General features: G+C 36.6%; 1 long non-coding RNA gene across 1 annotated transcript; it reads left to right on the top strand.

Annotated features, from left to right (window-relative positions):
• Positions 1-7,444: 7,444 nt before the first annotated feature.
• Positions 7,445-7,657, top strand: LOC115881177. The gene is made up of 2 exons (XR_004050002.1): positions 7,445-7,519; positions 7,577-7,657. It is a non-coding gene; the product is annotated as an uncharacterized LOC115881177 (long non-coding RNA).
• Positions 7,658-10,454: the final 2,797 nt, after the last annotated feature.

The raw sequence follows: 10,454 nt of genomic DNA, 5'->3' as shown, positions 1-10,454 counted from the left end.
CTACCTATTTCACCAAAAAATAACTACAATTTTTTATTATTCTATTTCGTTATATTTTTACTTTATTTACTAGACTTTTTTATATTCTGAATAGAATGACATATCATAAGTCAACTTTTGAAATTTTCGCTTAGTATTTTGAATTTCAATTTAGAGCACATAGCTGCGTTAAAACCACTAATTTTTAATTAATGAGCATTGGAAAAATATATTTGATTGTTTAATGTATTTCGTGACGTTTCCTGTATAGTTAAAATATACCCCAATCGTAATTTTAATCAGAACTAATTTTTTTTCAAATGGAACGAGAGTGGCTCATCAGTATATTTCGAAAAAGAATTTTTTAACAAATAATTTGGTACCACATATTTGGTATTTCGAGCCAAATTAACGTTATGGACACAGACATTGCACTCTAGATTAAAATTGAAAATACATACTCTTTTTTTAAGCGAAAATGTCAAAAATTGACATATGATATATCATTATATTCAGAATGTCATTTACTATCAAATAAAGTCAAAAATAGCGAGGGTGCCATTTAAAAATCAAAAGTTGTAGTCATTTCCGGTGAAACAAGAAGTGACCGAAAAGAAGTGAATACAAGTCAATCACTCCTGATTTACGTCATATACGATCATAATAAATCTGATCTGTATGAAAAAGTAAAAAGGTTGTTTAGTCTATCTGCTATACATTTCTATGATTTGTGAAGGATTTGTGCCACTTTTTAATAACACCCCGTAGCTTTTTATAATAAATAGGTAGAAGTTTAAATTTTATTTTACATTTTAAGGTGCCCGGTGGCGTAGAGGTACAGTTTTCGTCTATATACCAATCTAAAGGTTGTGGGTTCGAATCCTACATCCGGCATTTCATCAGCCAACTATTAAAAATAAAAATAGTTTGGGTACCTAGATCGACTCAGCCTTAAATGAGTACTTGGGATTCACAATCCTGAGGTAATAAGAGGCAGTTGAAGCGCAGTGTTAGCCACATTACCTTCCTTGTGTACCGATCGGTTCTAGCATGGCAAGCTGTACCTTGCTACTCCCAAGGCGTTAAACGCTATATACGGAAGCTATTATTATTATTAGTTTAAATTTTATAACTTTTGAACTAATTGCTGTTGTATAAAATGCTTACGGAGACAAATAATAAACAGTAAAAAGCCCTCCAATATAGATCCAAAGTTCCAAAATATACAAGGAGTTATTACAAAGAGTATACAGAATATATATCTGCGTAAACGTATTGTTTGACATGTAAGTTACTCTTTCGCAATCAGAAATTTACTTGCGTTTACGGATATGTAGTAGCCTAAAAATATATAATCAAGGGCAGTGCGTAGTAGCTATATTGTTATATTAGATACTTTGAGGTCTGATCTACTTCGACCGTTTCTGATCTATTGTGGTTCTCTTCTGATCCCCTTAGTCCATTCTCCAATTCAAAAACTTTAATCTGAGACGGTTTTACAGAGGTTAGTTCTTCATCTCCGATATCAGTCGTACCAAAGTTTATGGCACGAATACTTGTCGTCTCGGCGCACTCAGTGATGAGGTGTTCTGGTGTTTCCCCATTTTCCCCCAAAGAGTCTGCGTTCGCCGTTGTTTGATAGCTTCAATCTACTGAGGTGTTCATTGAAGAGACAGTGTCCTGGTAAAAACCCCATGACAAACAGAAGATTGTTCTGGTGGACAAGCATAACGGTTCTGGTTCAGTCAGTGGGGTTGAATCCTTTTCTAGCTAGATTGTTTGCTTCTTTTTGCATTCTGTCCCTTGGTGGCCTGGCGCCCAGAGTAGGAGGACTTTATTTTCTTTGCCTAAATTATTCAGCTTCTCTAGGCATTCTTTGACCAACTTCGAATTGATGGTAACTGACTTGGGGTTGCTTCACTACCGAATAAGTTGGTTATGTCTTTTTCCGGTAGTTCCCCCTACTATAAGATAAGTTGTACATATCTCTCGATAGCGTAGGTACTGTACCTATTTCATATAATATAATTTAATTTCTACGAAATATTCATTTATACAACACTCTTTTTTCGGTAATCCTGAAAATCCTAAAACTACACCAAAGATCTCAAGTTTTGTAAAAAAATATATTAATTCTGTGTTCAAATCATAACCAATAGATCGATAAACAAACGATTTGTTATAACAAATCGTTTATGCACAATAACGTTATTGTGCATAGACCGTGCACTCACGATGAGCCTACAAATCAAGGAGGTGGGTTTGAAATCACAACGAATTTTTAAAGCGTTGTCCGCAATACTGCCAAAGGTTCAGGGCCCAACACCAGCAAAGAGAAGAGTGTTAGCATATGCGTATCAGAATATTGTATGGAGAACTTGTGTTGAATGAAGCAAAAAAGTGTAAAATTGGAAAGAGGGAAATCGCCGCATGCCAATACCTGTGCTGAACCGAACGATACTCCAGAACACACAATGTTTGCCTGTCCAAGATGAGAACAGGAAAAATGCGAGGCGCGCATGGTGATTGGTGACAAAATTGCCGTAGATATTTTCTTAAAATTAGTCTCGACAGGAGTGAGAGGGTGTATATTTAATGGGTATTGTCCTCCAGTCAGCTTAAGGAGAGATTGAGCCTCACACACCGTACGTAAAAGCATTTTACACATCCAAAAAAGTACATTTTGCTTGTATTGGTTGAGTTAAAACAAATCAATGCATTTCTGTTTAGTCTATCTGCTATACATTTCTATGATTACAGATTTGTAAATTAACTTATTTTATATTCTGTGTAACTTGCTAAGGCAAGCGAGCTATAAATATTATATAAATATATAGTTCTATCAGTTTCTGGGTATAATGACACCTTCAGTTATATCGATTATACAAGCTGCAATTTTCGATTTATTTTGACTCGGCCGGCGTTTTGGGTCCCCTCGCTGGTCCGGCGTGTCTTTTATCTTAACGCCTGCGATAACGGTAAAGGCAGGTTCCTTTGGGGCCGCGCACCAGGTCAGCCCAGGTTGACGATGTCTTCGGCAGGACACGCGAACCAGGCAGACGACGGACGTGCAAGAGAATGACGGTGCACTTCTTTTGACAATTTATGTCTTAGATTCGACAATTTTAGACAATTTCTTAGAAAATCTAACTCGTCTGTCACAATTTACTTATTAACTATGAAATATCTATTATTCGTTGTTGTGTTCAATCAATCATGACAAAATATTGCAATAATCTTACACTCGTGCCGATTGCGGATAGCTAATACGCACTAGATTATCATTCTTGAGCACTGGTTTTAGGGTGATCTTGTTTTGCAATTGTTTTTAATATTAAAATTTGTACAATACCTTTCAACTTCTTACACAACTTCCAACAACATATACGTATTACTATGTTTCACCCTTGATCATGTATAATACACAGGGTGGCGCACCTCATTGGCCTCGCTTGATTATACGAAAACGGAAAGATGTAGAAACAAAATATTTTATGGGTATATGTGGGGACGTAATGTGCACAATTTAAAATTATTTTTAAATATACAGGGTGTTTCAGAACTAAGATCCATACTAAAGTTATATTTTTTCTTATGGAACACGCGGTATTTTATTTCATTTTTGGATTCTTGGGACCAAAAAAAGCATTTATTATAAGGGTTAAATATGTTTAAAATCTTTGGTTTTTAAGATATTTAAAAATGCATGCTACAATTAATAGAATAGATTATCAACACCCTGTACGTCACTTTTCAGAATTAATTCTTGTGGTGAGTTTAAAGGTAGAGTATAGAGAATAAACTTTACTGTAAAAGTTTATTGCTTCGTTAAATTTATACAGGAGTACCAAAATTTGCTGATCTATTTTAAGATTAATTAATTAAATTAAATCCATCAATTTATGCCATTGCACCATTTATATGATATGAAAGATTGTCGTGTAGATAAACAAGAATACAATGTGTAACTTGCAGAATGTAATTAGTATGGGAGGAGGGTTAATCACCGCGACCTTACAGATCTATTGTGTCCCTCTATCTTGAGGTATAACTCATCATAAAGTTTCAGGGCTTTGACAAATGCCAGTATCTAAGACGATTTTAGACAGGATAGTTCTCCATCTCCGATAACAGTCGTACCATGGCATGAATGGTTGTGGTCTCGGCGGACTCAGTGATGAGGTGTTCCGGTTTTTGTTTCCCATCTTTCCCACAGAATTTGCAGTCGCCGTGGTTTCTCAGCTTCAATCTACTGAAGTGTTCGTTAAAGGAGAGAGTGCCCTGTTAAAAATCCCGTGACAGTCCGCAGATTATTCTTACGTAAATGAAAGAAAATCTTTGATTTTTTTCAGTCGTAAGTTCTGAGAAATTTCTTTGAGTGTCTTAACCGTTGGTGGAATTGCAGGTTATGGATGGACTCTTCCAGGTTCTTAAGTTCCGCTTTAAGTAGGTTTCCACTTGAGAATCGGAACGGTTCTGGTCCAGTTACTGGGAGTGTTTGCTCCTTTTCTAGCGAGATTGTTTACTTTTTTATTGCCTTCAATCCCTCGGTCGGCTGACACCTAGATAATCTATCTATACTAATATATAAAATCCTTAAGTGACTGACATACTGATTAATCACGATCCTGCTCAAACCACTCAACGTAAGAAGCTCAATTTTGGCATACAGGTTGATTCTAGGGTATAGAGGTTCGATAAGAAGGGATTTTTCGAAATTCCAGTTCCAAGAGGGTGAAACCGCCTCTCAAATATTACAATATTTTTTATTTAAAAAACGGTCAAGTTTCCGAAAAAACGCTTAAACACGTATATTTTATTTTGTTTTTTTACATATTTTAACATTTTTTAAAAATGTATACAAGGTGTTTCTAAAAATATGGTCATTGATTAATCACGATCCTGCTTAAAGCGCTTGATGTAAAAAGCTGATTTTTGGAAAACAGATTGATTTTAGGGTGTAGAGGTTCGATAAGAAGGGATGTTTCGAAACTCGAATTCTAAGGAGGTAAAACTATCCCTCATATATTAAAATATTTTTTATTTAAAAACCGGTGAGTTTTTCGGAAAAACTCTTAAACACGTTTATTTTATTTTGTTGTTTTACATATTTTAAGATTTTTTATAAATTTATATAGGGTGTTTCATAAAATATGACCATTGAGTAATCACGATTCTGCTTAAACTGCTTGATGTTTAAAGCTGATTTTTGGCAAACGGATTGACTGTGGGGTGTAGAGGTTCGATAAGGAGGGGTTTCTCGAATCTCAAATTCCAAGAGGGTGAAAACGCCCCTCAAATATTACAATATTTGTTATTTAAAAAACGGTTAGTCTTTTGGGAAAATGCTTGGACAAGCATAAGTTATTTGTTTTTTTTACATATTTTAAAATTTTTTAAAAAATCATACAGGGTGTTCCAAAAAGTTGGGTAATTTCTTAACCACGATTCCGCTTAAACTGCTTGACGTAAAAAGCTTATTTTTGGCAAACGGATTTTTCGAAAGTCAAATTCCAACGAGATGAAACTACCCCTCACATATTACCAAGTTACATAATAATATCGCCATATTGTTTTACTCATGCTGACATAAATGTGAGAAAATTTTATCCAGTTATGTTAATGGAAATTCTTGCTTTGCTTTATAATTACCATTACAAATGATTAATTCGACGCGAACGAAGTCGCTGGTACACCCTAGTACTAATATATAAAATCCTTAAGTGACTGACATACTGATTAATCACGATCCTGCTCAAACCACTCAACGTAAGAAGCTCAATTTTGGCATACAGGTTGATTCTAGGGTGTAGAGGTTCGATAAGAAGGGATTTTTCGAAATTCCAGTTCCAAGAGGGAATGAAACCACCCCTCAAATATTACAATATTTTTTATTTAAAAAACGGTCAAGTTTCCAAAAAAACGCTTAAACACTTATATTTTATTTTGTTTTTTTACATATTTCAAGATTTTTTAAAAATGTATAAAGGGTGTTTCGAAAAATCTGGTCATTGATTAATCACGATCCTGCTTAAAGCGCTTGACGTAAAAAGCTGATTTTTGGAAAACGGATTGACTTTAGGGTGTAGAGGTTCTATAAGAAGGGATATTTTGAAACACGAATTCTAAGGGGGTGAAACCACCCCTCAAATATTAGAATATTTTTTTTTAAAAACCGGTGAGTTTTTCGGAAAAACTCTTAAACACGTATATTTTATTTTGTTGTTTTACATATTGTAACGTTTTTAGTTCGTTACATGTCTTTTTTATATATAATATATGATGTCTGGCCTATCATCACCGGATTCCCTCTCGTTCAGGCCGGATAGTTTATTTGACGCGTAATTTTTACGTTCCCTAGTCGCCAACCTTGTTATCGTTTGACACAACCCTGTTATCGCTCTGTGGAGGCGCTGTCAACATCGCTTCTGTCAACCATAAAATAATAAATACAAGAAGAAGTGTCAAGTCAATGTTAAATTATGGAAACAGCGTGGCTGCCTGGGTAACTAATTTTCAGATATGGCGGCTGGGACATTTGACATGACATAGACATGACAATTTCAATTTTATCAAATTTATTTCCGTTTCCGGTTTTTAATGGCGGGCTGTTCAGAAGGTTTAAATGAGGGTTAATATACTTTTTACTCTTTCTAGTAGTAAATAATACAACAAAATTACTCAAAAATATTTATTTGGAATTTAGAACAATGTAAATATGCAAATCAACACAATTAAAGAACTATAAACCAATAAACTACTGTATCAATATCAAATATTTAAATAATATCAGAGATGCTGTGTTAAAGTGAATTAGTAAAGTAACAGTGCATTGACTTACAGAAACTTGAAGATAAATAAATGTTTTCACAGCTTCACGGGCATAAAACTAAATAACTGGAAGCAGGAAAAAGGCAACCGGAACCCACACAAAACCTGGAATCAAAAAAAATATGTAAAAAACATAAATATAAGTACATAAGACTTTTGTGAATAAAATTTTCCGGTTTACTGTCACCCCCCTGCTGTCAACTCTCTGTGCTGTCGACTGACTTTTGCTTTTAGCGCTCTATAGCCTAACCTAACCATCCCGGCTTTTAGAAATGGTGATTATTTTATATAAAATTAAAGTGAAGGAAGATCCATTCTGTGAGTGTGGCTCTGTTGAAGACCTAAATCATATCTTTTTAGAATGTCCTATAAATTTTTTGTTTAATTTGGAATTATATCAAAAATTTATTGAAATGAATTTTCCTATTCCACTATCAATATTTACAGTTTTGTCTAAGCCAAGTGAAAAATTAATAGAAACTATTATGATATTTTTAAACATTAATAGAATTAAATTATAATACTCAACTTTCTATTTTTCATTTTTTTTTTCTTTTTGTTTCAGTTTCCGAATGCAGTCTGTTTGTGTGACCTCTACCTATGGACCTCTACCCTATGTGCTTTTGTTTGTGATATAATCTTCCTTTCAGCACGTCATTTATATATTTAATAAATAATAATAATAACATTTTACAGTCACAGGTCACAGGTTACCTTCATAGAAGTTTAGTTTTATTAAAATTTACCCATTATACATTTTACTCAGATAAGAATCAGTGGCCTTGATATGGTTTAGAGCCAGTCAACATCTTGGTCACTCCCAAATTGAGCTGGCGGTTGCCTTATAGCAGAGCCATCATAAAAAAAGAAGAAGAAGAAGAAGTAAATCTTGCTGTATAATTTGAATCAGCTGCTATTTCGAAGTTACAGGTAAAAATGAGTTCCAGAGAAGTTTACTATCCAGGGTTATTCCCAGATATTTCACTTCCTGTGATGGCAGTATTTCCTTTCCATCTAGATGGATTCTTTTCAAGTTTTTTAAACTTCGCTTTCTGGTAAATGGCACTACTGCGGTTTTATCTGAGTTAATACTCAGCCCGACAGTCCTGCACCATCTCTCAGCGATGCGGAGTCCTCTTTGGATAATATCACACAGGGTGCCTTCATGTTTCCCCCGTGCAATGATGACTATGTCATCTGCGTACCCTATGCAGTGTATTCCCGCTAGAGTTAATTCTTCCAGTAGTTCATCCACTACCAAGCTCTACAGTAGGGGGAGGTCACTCCACCTTGTGGAGTTCTTTGAGTTGCTTTAACAACTACAGTTTTGGTACCTATCTCAGCCTCTGTTGTTCGTGTTGAGAGCATTTCCCAAAACCACCAAATTATCGTACTGTTCACCCCTCTTGTTTCAAGAGATCGCTTGACCACCTTGTGAGGTATATTGTCAAACGCCCCTGCAATGTCCAAGAAGGCACAAAGTGCTGTTTCTTTGCTATCCAGACTTGCCTGTATTAGCACAGTTAACTGGTACAGAGCAGTTTCTGTGGATCTGCCCGCTCTATATGCATGCTGACTATCGTGCAGTGGTTTAACCTGTAGATGATTTACACTAATATGGTTGTCCACTACTTTCTCCGTCGTTTTTAATATGAACGATGTGAGACTAATAGGCCTAAATGATTTGGGGTTAGCCCAGTCAGTTTTGCCTATTTTGGGTATGAAGATGACTTTCGCTCTTCTCCAGATGGTTGGTATATATCCTACCGCTTCTTGTAATTTTTAATAAATGGAGTGTAGCTATTTCCTGACCCTTCTTTAGAAGGGCAGGAAAAATCCCATCTATTCCTGCTGTTTTATAAGGCTGAAAGGTGTCAATAGACCATTTCAGTTTTTGTTCTGTTATTACTAGCTTGGCCGTCTCCCAGTCTTCCCTGCGAGGATTGTGGGGTTCGGTCGTAGCTACTTGCGTATCAATAGATATGCTACCTGGAAAGTGTGTATGAAGTAGGAGGTTAACTCTCTCTTCATCTCCTTCCGTGTAGCTTCCGTCAGGTTTCTTAAGTGCCATGTTGGGGATGGGCCCACTCTTGGCCATAGCTTTGTGTAGCCTAGCTGCATAAGTAGTTGAAATGATGTTTTCGTAAAAGCATCTGAAGTCAGACCGCTTTGCCCTTCTAATCTCCTTATTATACTCAGTTAATTTCTCGGCGTATTCGCCGCTGGGTTTGGCTCTGTTGAAGAGTCGTCGGACCTCCGATCTAAGATTGGCCAGCTTTCTGTTCCACCAGGGCTTGTTGTTACTTTTTTGTATGCCCTTACTTGTGGGGCAACTAGATTCATATGCATCCAATATTGCACCACTGACTTCCTTTGCGTACCATTCTAGATACAGGTGGTTCCTAGCCCTACATGCATCTATTTGGACCAGGTTGTCTACGAGATTGGTGTGGTATAGTTCCCAATCGGTTTTTCTTGGATTCCCCTTCGAATTTCAGTTTGGAGTATGATTCCTCTTAATTTGAACTCGATGATTCTGTTATCTGATAGGGAAGGTTCCGTTGAGACCCTCCAATCTTTCACGTAACTAGTTACACTAGCACTCCCGATTGTTAAATCTAATACTTCCGCCCGCGTTTTTGTCACAAACGTGGGGGTGTTCCCTATATTGAGAACTTCAAGATTGTATGCTAAGAGGAATTCTAGTAAACACTCACCTCTAGTGTTAATATTAGCGCTTCCCCATACCTCATTGTGCGTATTGGAGTCACATCCCAATAGCAGAGGTAGTCGCCGTTGGCTGCAGAATCGCGCGAGCTCCTCTACTTCCGGAGGCGGTGTCTGCCAATCACCCGGAAAGTATGCTGAGGCAATCCTATCTAAGATAAATTGTACGCATCTTTCAGTAGCGTAGATTTCTGCCTGAAGAATGCTGGGGTAGATGCTAATTGGCCGAAGTATTTAGTTTGGTCCCTACATAACCGCAATAATTGCACTTTTTCCTCTCTCTAAGAGGCTTCCACATGCATTGTGTTGTTGGCTCATTAACTGACTCATTAATTGGCTCCTAAACTAGATCTGCTTCCTATTAATTATTTACACATACACTGTATTTTGTACTGGTTGTTCCATATACATTCATTATTCTACGATATACATCAGAATTTAGAAGAACTATTTAATTTTTTGAAGTGAAACTTCTTTACGTGCGATGGAAGTAAAAATTGAAGGCTATGACACGGCCATGACACACGAGACGCGTGAAGAAAAGTGGTAACGATCTTGGGGCGTCGTAACTCGTGCCCTATGTGAGCTAAGGGGCTGAAACTTGGAATGCAGATGGGGCTCAAAGAGCCAATAAATTGGACCAAGGCCAACAAAACCGTATATGACACGTGCCACTGTGACAGTTACTTTCACGTAAAAAACGTCAAAAGTTAATGTCGTCCGATCGGGACCAGATTTGGTGGGTAGGCGGTGCACACGGTCCCACCCTGCAAAGTTGGATACGACGTTTCGTCATCTGCAGTTTCGTCATAATTGTTTCATCAGGATGGGACTAACGATTTGATATTGAAGAAAAATGTGTGTCGATTTTAGCATAATTCAGGACGAGCTACAGAATGACGCCCTCAACGTTTCGA

This window comes from Sitophilus oryzae, unplaced genomic scaffold (assembly GCF_002938485.1).
Source record: "Sitophilus oryzae breed Bouriz unplaced genomic scaffold, Soryzae_2.0 scaffold_1701_pilon_pilon, whole genome shotgun sequence".
Taxonomy (NCBI): Eukaryota; Metazoa; Arthropoda; class Insecta; order Coleoptera; family Curculionidae; genus Sitophilus; species Sitophilus oryzae.
This window is presented reverse-complemented; position numbering and strand designations above follow the sequence as displayed.